Below are 10200 nucleotides of genomic sequence, written 5' to 3'. Positions count from 1 at the left end.
TCGTTGTGGATCTTTTGTAGTCAACAAATATCCGTGATTTTGTATTGTGATATCAAAAGCGGGGGAATTTCAACAGACACACTTCCTCCCTACGAAGGGGTTGATTACTCTGTATCACAGTGCAGGTACAAACAATGTCTTTGGGCGTTAAAGTTGGAGGACTTATTATTTACACTTCAACAAAAAAAAAAAATAAAAAATTAGACTGGATAAAGCAACGGGACCAGTAAACCTTTATACCTTCTTACATTTCTCTCAGGAAAACCAAGCCATTCAACTGGCTGTTATCAGGTCTTATCATGAAAGGTTTAGCAGGTGACCTTCCACTTCATGGTGATTCACTAGGTCCAGGTTTAGGTTCTTATCATGCACAAAGTGAACAGTGAGCTACAATCCTCTTAGGTTTAGGCCCCAAAAGATCAGGGATTGGTTTAGGAACATTTGTGAATACTGAAGTACAGAAAATAGGAAACCTGCTTGAAGGTCTTCTGCTTTCACACCCACCCATTTAATGTGACCTTTTCCCAACCATACTTTCTCTTTCTTAAAATACTTAACCAAGTTTTACTTTTTCTTCTGTTATACTTACAACTGCTGTTCGTTGTTCCCTCAAATGTCTGGAAGTTAGAAGTCATCCAGCCATTTATTCACTGAACTGTTTATCCTGTTTAGGGTGGCGGGGGGAGCTGGAGCCTATCCCAACTGTCACTAGGCAGGCTACACCCGGGACAGCCAGCAGTCTATCTCAGGGCCAACACAGAAAGAGTTAAGCTAAACAAGCATGTCTTTGGACTGTGGGAAGAAACCAGAGTACCTGGAGGAGCCCATGCAAGCAAGCAAGAACATGCAAAGGCTGCCAGCAGGTAGATTCAAACAGGGGACCTTCCAACTTTCAGGCAGTAGCGGCAACCATTCCACAACCATGCTGCCATAGAAGGCAGCCTACTGAATCATATGACAAGTACTTGCAAGACTGTTAACACAACTTCTGATTGCTCAACATTGCAATTTAAAGTTGTAAAGTTCACCAAAGTTCAATTTACCTGTTCAATGTTATTGACTGTTGGAGCCCAGCACTTGGGGGAACCCGTTCCAGAGCGGTCCACCAATCTCACAAAGTGTCCTTGAGCAAGACACTGAACCCAAACTTAGTTGCTCCCGGTGAGCGTTGGCCTGCTGTATAGCAAATGTTAACAAATTAAATGTTAAGAAAAGCTGAACTTTACAATGTTTAGCTTTAATGGGATGGGACATAACAGAAGATAAAAAATGATGTGCCAACACCAGCTATTGTCGTTACCGCCATGCACGTCAGAAAACAACCGTCCAGTCCCTGCAGAGGACGTAAATTCAGTCCTCAACACACCCCCTGAACTATGGAGTCACGAGAGGCCAGATACTGACAGCTACATTGGGGCATGGTTGGAGCCAGTCACACAGAGTTCACTGAGTACCTCTTCTGAGATAGAGGATTACATTTTCCATATGTTTTGCATTTTAAATCAGATTCACATCTAACTCTAGTAGTTTCATGAGTGTCTCACTTTCCAGGCTGGCTGTCCTCTTGTACTTTTGTTGTTTTGTGTATGTGCTTGCTAATACTTGTACATTAATCCTCTTGATGATTTGAGTAATTACTTCTATGTAAGAATTCTTGCAAATATTACAGTTTACATGCCCAAATGAGCAGCTCTCCCTTCTCGTATTTCTTATCAGCTAATCTGCTACCATCTTTCCACCTGACTGAATGCGAATGCTGCTGCTGCTATTTCCCTTTACCCTCCTCCACGCTTTGTGTCTCTGCACACTGGTGGAATAAGGAATATTTCGTTAAGCTCCTCTTTCTCTTTTCTTCTCTCAGGAAACTCTGACTGCAGGGCTGTTTTGTTGGATTTCAATAAACTCTTGGATCCTGCGCCACTCTTAGAAACCACAGCTTCGATTACACAAAATGAAGTACCACACAACCCTGGGCAACCGAAAGGTGTTTTCAATAATTACTTATTATATGTGTTTGGCGAATCAGAAACATCTGCGGTAAATTTGACTGAAAGAGCCCCAAAACATTCCTAAAATAGGAGTGACGCACGCAGGCTGTAAGACACACACTGTCTCCCTCTCTCTCACACACACACCGGAGGGCTACACTGAGCCATTGTCAGTATGGGTCTATTTGCAGGCTGTTTTTTTAGCTGGCCACAGCTGCGGAAATGAATATCAAATGTGGTTCTGCTCACATAAATCAAAACCATTTGCCATGTTCTGACTTTCTTTCCCCAGTTTAAAGTCAATTCGCTGGGGTAGTGTGCATTACACTTACACCCCCACGGCTTAACTCTTTCCTCCGTCACCGAGGAGTCTTCAGGAGCTGGAGGTTAGGAAAAGAAAAGGCAGAGGGGTATATCAAAGCTTGTTTTGAATGTACAGTGGTTTGAATGTGTTTCATGTATTATGTATGGCAACAGGATGCCTGAAAGGGAAAAGTACAATGTTGAAAATGTGGGAAATGAAAGGTATGGTGATTGCAGAATGAATGACATTTAGTGGAAATTACTTTGCATTGCATGCCCATTATGAATATATGTATGTGTATGTCCTGATGTCTCTTTCATGTTTTTTCACAGTGTTTGAAAGTGTCCTTTGTGTCTGAGAGAATTGCTAGCCACAAATTTTGAGGTAAAACCTTTTACACATGATTATGTCTTCAGCTTAGACTTGAGATTACAGTTAAGGTTACATCAAGTTCAGGCTAAAGTCTCTTTGTTGAGTGTTGTGTATATGTTACGAAACAATTTGAAGAATTCCGATTTAAATCCACTTACACCAAGACAGCAGCATTTTTTTGGCGAAATGAATTTGCTCCATTAGAATCACTCCAGTGATTGACAAATTACTTTTGGTGAATTTATGTCAAGCAGGATGTGATGTTGGTGCTGATCTTTAACAGAACAGATGCCCAGTTCAAAAAACAGATGCCCAGTCTAAAAACTAGACTGCATTTAGTTTATTTAATTTATTTACTTTATTATATTTTGAATGTTTAAAAATTGTTCGTCTATATTCTATTCTTTTAAAAACAATATCTCAGCATTTCGCTCAACCATTAACTTGGACTTAATGATGAAATTGGTTGACATAGGTGAACGTCACTGTGACCTAAGGTCAGTCCCAATCTTGTGAATGCATTACTGAAATACAGTAGGTCCAAGTGGACTTATGAATGAACTGAAAATTTTATCAGTTGCACATAAGCAGCAATTTGATGGCGGAGCCACACAGTGACATCTAGTTTACGATATTGTCCTGTTAGTGTCCAAGGTAACAAGTTTGCGAGTAGTAACTCTTTTACAGTAGCTAACTGTACTTGCAAGTTCACAAAATGGCAGAACATGTGACATAAAGAACACAGGAGATCAAAAATGCTATTGCAACTGAAGAGACTAGCATGTTATTAACGGAATAATGGGTTAACAGACTCATCAGCTACACGGATTAAGTGTGAAGAGGTAGGGTGAGGATGTCAGGTATTATTTCAAACAAAGGGAGAAACGGATACCAGAAAATGTGTAGTTGGCCTGCATAGTTGGTCTGTTTCCGACATCAGTCGATTCAGCCAAGTAACTCTGTGGCATAGAAATCAAATTCGAATTGTAAAGTCAAAAAGAGTTTGAGAAACAATGGGTTTAATTTTTCAGTCACTGTCTGGCTTTTCAAAGTATGTCTATTAGCATTTGCCAGCATGCAATAAATACATTGTAGCTATATGTCAATGATGTTTACTGCTGAATTGTTGAAGCTTTATGATCAGTAGAGCATTTTTCACACTGAGCTGATCTTTACTCAACTTTTATCCCCAACTAAAATGAATGAAATAAAACTTAGTCTGATGAAATCACTGGTGAAACGAAAACTGAAAAGAAAGTCAGATTGAATCCCAAAATTATTTCAAATATCAAATTTATTTTAATAACCTTGGTGTGCAATTTTTTTGTGTGTGCGCAGGTGAAGGAGAGTGTAACCCTGAAAGCACCGGAGGTCCTGGCCTGGGCTTTGCTTCTGCTTTTCTGGGATTAGAGGGGATCCAAAGCTGTCCAAATCTTATCCTAACCTACCGACCAGGCCAAACCAACACACGTACTCCAGATCAAGCTGCGGTACAATGGACTGGCCATTTGTTGGTTTAGCAGGTCTGGGTGCTTGCTAAAGGGGGATTGGGGAGGTCGGCTCTGATGTTCAAAGGCCCGGGAAGATGAGGGAGGGAGGAGGGAGTGTGTGTGTGTGTGTGTGTGTGTGTGTGCGTGTGAGACCATCTGTGCATGTGTATTTTCAAGAAGGGCAGGGTGGAGATGGGTCACATAAGGTCGTGTATGTGAGTGTATATGTTTGGGATGGTGGAATGTGACGGAGGAGAGGAGGGGGGCATCCAGCGTAGGGCCATCCCATTAATACCAGGCATAATCTCCAGCCTGAGCACTAAAAATATACACACACATAAACACACACACAGGGGCCGGACAGACAGACACGCAGACAGACAGAAGGAAAGGATGAAGTCGATGTTTTCATTCCAAACTGAGATTGAAGGGAAGAGGAAATGATTTCTTTCCATGTGATATAACCAACACCTACAGATTCACTGTCAGAAATGAAACATACTCTACAGGCTCTTCAGCAAAACATTATACTAGTGAGCTAACAAAATAACATATAATTTACTTTTGATATAATGGTCAGTGATTTTCAATAGCAACCCTATGTGTAGCATTGCCCCTAGTTTAACTATGTTTTACTGTTACTATATTTATAATCATCAAAGTTTTCCAGTGCCATGCAACCAAAGTACACACTTTGTATCATTACAGCATTCAATTGCAGTTGTCTGTTGTCATTACAACCATAGCTCTGGGCCAGGAAGTAACTGCTAGTTAATTATCATGCTATATTATCTGCCAAAATGTTGCTTAGTTTTGACACAAATAATACTTTTCTTTTTTTAATGGACTACAAAAGATAGTTGGAGTAATGGAAAGATCATGGGGTAGATAAAAATAAAGAACAATGACCAAAGTAATAACATTGACAGCAACTCTTGCACTTAAGCTGCAGGCGATTAAAGCTAAGCAACCTAAGAAAGTGCAAGTCCTCGCTCTCTATGCACTGTGCATCATTTCTACTGTTAGAAAATTACGTATAAAAAAGGCATTTTGACACGGGAGAGGTGAAACGCTGTTGAAAAGATGCCAGAGGCTCATATGTGGCAGAGCGTTGAGAAATCTTTGCATTTAAAGCTGTAAAATTAGAGTAAAACTGGGAAAAAAAAGGAAGCAGAAGAACAAAAAAGAAAAGAAAAAATAATAGGAGAGAAGTGTTTTAAATATCGACTTCAGTGCTGATTTTATTTGTAAAAATCTGGCCTCTTCCCTCCATCCTGGTAACATCCTGTTTCTGACTAGTGCTTTTATTATGAAAATCTGGCATTTTTCACCACCAACCTGTTGCTAATTAGTGCTTTTACTTTGCAAATCGGACACATTTTTTTTAACTTTTCTCTGAGGTCCTAATTTGACCAGAGGACTCTTATTGTAAAGACCAGCACACAAGTTGGAGACAGATGTGTGTGAATGTGTGTTTTTAAAGTGATTAACCAAAATGAAGAGAAGATGAAGAAAAGTACTAAGTCATCACACACAAAAAAAGACACATTGAATCAAATACTATAGCTCATCCTAATTCAATCTTGTAAGTAGTAGTACTACTATCAGATACAGTACACTTAGCCAAAGCCAACTGTAACAGTAATATTCCAGAAGTACCAGCTAAGGTGAAATGAAATAAATTAGAAGTGAATGAATTAAAACAGAAAACTGGGCGTATGTTAACTGGAAAGGAGGGAATAGGAAAGAAGGAACAAAGTGAAAAAACAAACCAAGACTTCGGCTTCAGTGAACACAGTGATACCTTTTACCAATTACCAATTAAATAAATAAATTGTGGCAATTTAAATACAGCCTTCTTTGTTATTTGAAGTTTCTGGACCTACTTTTAGAAGGCACTGTCTTGACTATTGGCCACACCAATTAAAAGTCCTGTCACTATGTATAAATTATATATTATGTACTTATGCATAAATTGGTTGTAAAAGATGAAATTTGCCTGAAGTAAGTGAGAAAAGATAAAACAAAGTAGACAAAAACTGAAGCTGAAAAGTCAGAGTGAGCGATGAGTGAAAGTTCACCAAAACTAAAACTAAAACTGGCAAAACTCAAAAAGTATAAAAGATTTGAAGAAGCTGGTCTAAAGTGAAACAATCAAAAGGGTGAAGACCGTGTTTAAAGCGTAAAAAACACGTTTCTAATCCAAAGTATTATAAGAGTTGTGTTTCACAGTCCTTTCACTAATAAATAACAACATTTTTTGATAGACCTACGAGCAGAATTCAGTGAAAGTTTCTGTTTAGAAGGGTGAGTCTCATCTCAGCAACATGTACATGCTGGGTTCCTGGAAGTCGGTCTGCAGTTTAAATTTATGTAACAAACCCTGCATATGAAACTCTGAAGGTTTTAAACCTCATAATGAGCAGTTCTCTGTGTTATTTAAGATCATTTAATCTATAAAGCCCATTCTAATTTTAATTCCTTTCTGGATTTCTTGAATTTAATGCATATGCTTTATTTTAGAATTACTTAACTTTACCACGTTCAAATGTTTTCGTTTTTTCATACAGGACCAAAATGAAAGTAATAATGTGCATCAAAGGTCTGTTCATATGTCTGACATTTGTATTGAGCTACTATGACTTAACAAAGTTTTTAAAAAAGGCCTATATCCCATCAGCTATTTGCCAAAGTCAAATTTTGAATGCATGTGAGTGTGGATGGTCAAATAAATTCCAGATTGCACCTTTAAACTCCATCCACTGAAAATGACTGCTTCCCCTCTGCTGTGCTGTCAGGCTTCATAAATGTCCCCTGAAAGCATGTTCTTTGCATGCAGCCTAATGTGTTTAAGCCCCAAGTCTGAGCAACATGTGCAAGCAAGTACCAACTTGTATTCGTGCACACACACACACACACACACACACACATACACTAAGGTGTAGCACCATCACCCTCCTCCTCCAGCCCAGTCTTTAGTTTATTAAGATGGGCAGATTTACAGCTGATGTTGAGCCATAATTGGCGGTTTCACCGAGGGTGATAATGCAGAGCTGTCAGTCCTGCACTCTGTAATTAAACTGGAAATTATCTGCTGGTGTGTGTGTGTGCGCTTGTGTGAAGTGCACTCGTCTTTTTTCAGGCTTACGTATGTGTGAAAATGTGGATGGCAGCCAGCATAACTGTGTCTTACCATGTGTGCACTTGTATCTCCCTGCTGTGTGTGTGTGTGTGTACAGTAAGAAATGACCGAGCCACTGTAATGTTCGTAAGACATGTAGCTGGCACTGCTAGTTGCAGCTCCTCTAAGCTGAGAATGGCAAAAACACCCCCCTCAGTATTGGAAGAAATGATGTCAGCCTCCCCCCTCCCTCTCTTTATACACACACAAACAACTGACACCCCCTGAATCACTCGCATCAGACACTGGCACAGCATACCACCCTAACTTCACCAGTCTTTACTCAATACACACATATAAGGCCTCCTTCACTTCACTCTCCAGCCCTTCATCGCACTGTCTGCTGAATAGCCACATTCATAGTCTTCTGTGGCGAAATATAATACTATTAATAAAACAGCACGGCCCTGCTGAGTGACACCTGCCCACTCCTGCCAATGTACACTTAAGACTGCTCCAGCATCAAGTGTTATCATAGTCAGCCCTAAGGAAGGTGTCATAAAAGTATGTTAAAGTTCAAAAACAGAGGAAAAATAAAAAACCTGAGGGGTAATTTTGTGTAGCCGGGGGGTGGGGATAGCTTCGAGGCAGAGTGGCAGGGCAGCAAGTACAACAGAATCTACAGCCAGGTGTGAGTGCATGGACTGCAGGTTATAAACACTGGGGAACAGGCAGCCCATATAAAGGGCAGAGAAGAATGGTGCTACATAGAAAGGCGATGGAATAATTCCAGTGGGAGCACTTTAGTGAGCTGCTGCATGGGGCCAATGGAAAATGAAGCAGTGCCATGCCAGTGATGGTGCCAGAGAGAGAGGAGAGGAGAGGAGAGGAGAGGAGAGGAGAGGAGAGGAGAGGAGAGGAGAGGAGAGGAGAGGAGAGGAGAGGAGAGGGGAAAGGTCGAAGGGAGATCAACAGAAAGGCCGAGTGAAGCTCAGAGAAAGAACAAGGTGATTAGGAATTGAAGGGTGTTGTATTATACTAAACAATAAGAGCTACAGCAGTGGTGCTTGGCATCTAAAAGGAACTGGCCTGAGATGCTGCGTAATTTGACCACAGCATCAGCCCCGACTCTGATGGAACACACTGCTTTGTGATATTTTCACACACTCCACTACAGCACACTGCATTTCCCTCTGTGCCATCCATCAACACTTACCTCTCATTGAAATTCAGGGGATATTGCTCGCAGGCCCAGCTTCACTATGCAGCACCTGTAAGGCCACTTGCCTCCCTGTCTGTAACCAGGTACAGTGTGACCGTGGGGGGGGGGGGTGGTTGCTCAAGTTTCCCCAGCTTAAGCCAGAGCGAGTATAAAGGCTGCTCTGTTCACCCTCTGCCTGCATCTTGTGCTCCATCTCTTTGAACTGGGGAGTCATGTCAGCAGATCCCTGTCCACCAGCCACCACACCGCCCTTCAAGTGCCCACGGGGAGTGATAGTCTGGGAGCAGACAGATCCCCACAGCATCCAGGATTTATGCACATGTGCTCGGTTGGGTCCTGTCTGCCTACAGGAGACACCGCTACAAGCAAGAGGAATAGAACCCATTTTTATGTTGTTGTTTTTTTTTCGTATGAATTCTTTAGGTTTGAGCCAAATGGCACCACCGCAACATTGTTCCACATCCAAGCATAAATGTCCAATCACTACAACCATTGTTCAGATTACGAGGGAAGTTTGGAGAAGTCTTAAACCTTTACACACACACACAAACATATGCAGCGGGGTCCAAAACTCTGGGCCAGGTGAATGTATATCTGTAAATAACCAGAAGGTTTGGTGATTTACAAATACAAGATGTTATGATATATAAAATAAAGCCATGTTTAGAATCCTGCTTTTGTGAATCAAAAATCCATTGGAAGCAAATGTGTGGCATTAAGCATGTTAATCCCTTTGTGTGTAAGGTCTAACGTGGGTTTTATCTCTTAAGTTGATGCACATGTTCAGATGACAAGGTGTAGGTTTAATCTACTTATTAAAGACATGTTCAAGTAAATGAATTTTTATGATTGTGCCTCAAGTTTCCAGCAGAACATTGTTGACTAAGTAGCATTGTGTGTGGCCAGACTAATGATTTTTATGGGGAGGAATGTACGGCACTCACACGCCAACATACTTTTCAGGAACGGCTGCCTCCATATTGTTTTGTGCAGTTGTTATTGTGCATGAATTTAGTGTCGGCAACGAGCCTTTCGCTATCGAGCACCTCTGTTATGGAACCATCTAGGCAGATGCCTTCCCACCCTGAGCCTGGTTCGGCAAAAAGTCACCTAGTTCTTCCTCATTTCTTATTTCTGTAATCTCAGGTGATTTATTGGTGCTGCGCTTTTTTAAAGTGAATTGAATTATAAATGAGAAACCATATTAAAATTCAGTTTATGATGGATTCATTGGTAAAATCAAGTTAACACGGCTCCCACACGCCAAGCACCTTTGCCTAGACAAACACAGACACAAGCAAATATTGTACACATGCACACATCGCTCACAGAATCACACTATGAATCAAGAAACACACCGATCCACGCTGATGTTAAACTCACAATAACACTGGCACAGAATTAAACGGGCCACTTCCTCATCATTCTGTTAAATATGCCATCCATCTGACTCATGATATGAATGCTACACAGTGAACAGAGTGGACACCATGAACACATTAGAAATCATTCATTCCATATTAAGTATTTGGAGGATTGATGAAACACATCTGGATCATGCCAAAATGACAATTATGGTGTTTGTTGGAGCAACAAAGCAGTAAATACACAAGTCATGATGACCAGGGGGAAGTGCACGTGTGTGTTTGTTGTGGCAGAAGCAGATGTTTTTAAAGAAATGCAGGGGCTTTAAACTAGTGTGT

General features: G+C 40.8%; 1 long non-coding RNA gene across 2 annotated transcripts; it reads left to right on the top strand.

Annotated features, from left to right (window-relative positions):
• Nucleotides 1-597: 597 nt before the first annotated feature.
• Nucleotides 598-9856, top strand: LOC137140751 (uncharacterized). 2 transcript variants are annotated; one of them, XR_010916486.1, is made up of 3 exons: nucleotides 598-2374; nucleotides 2625-2676; nucleotides 4003-9856. It is a non-coding gene; the product is annotated as an uncharacterized lncRNA (long non-coding RNA). The 2 variants fall into 2 exon arrangements; XR_010916487.1 differs by having other exon boundaries at nucleotides 598-2398.
• The last annotated feature ends 344 nt before the right edge of the window (nucleotides 9857-10200 follow it).

This window comes from Channa argus, chromosome 1 (assembly GCF_033026475.1).
Source record: "Channa argus isolate prfri chromosome 1, Channa argus male v1.0, whole genome shotgun sequence".
Classification (NCBI taxonomy): domain Eukaryota; kingdom Metazoa; phylum Chordata; class Actinopteri; order Anabantiformes; family Channidae; genus Channa; species Channa argus.
Note: the sequence above shows the minus strand (reverse complement) of the source record. Positions and strands in the feature narration are given on the sequence as shown.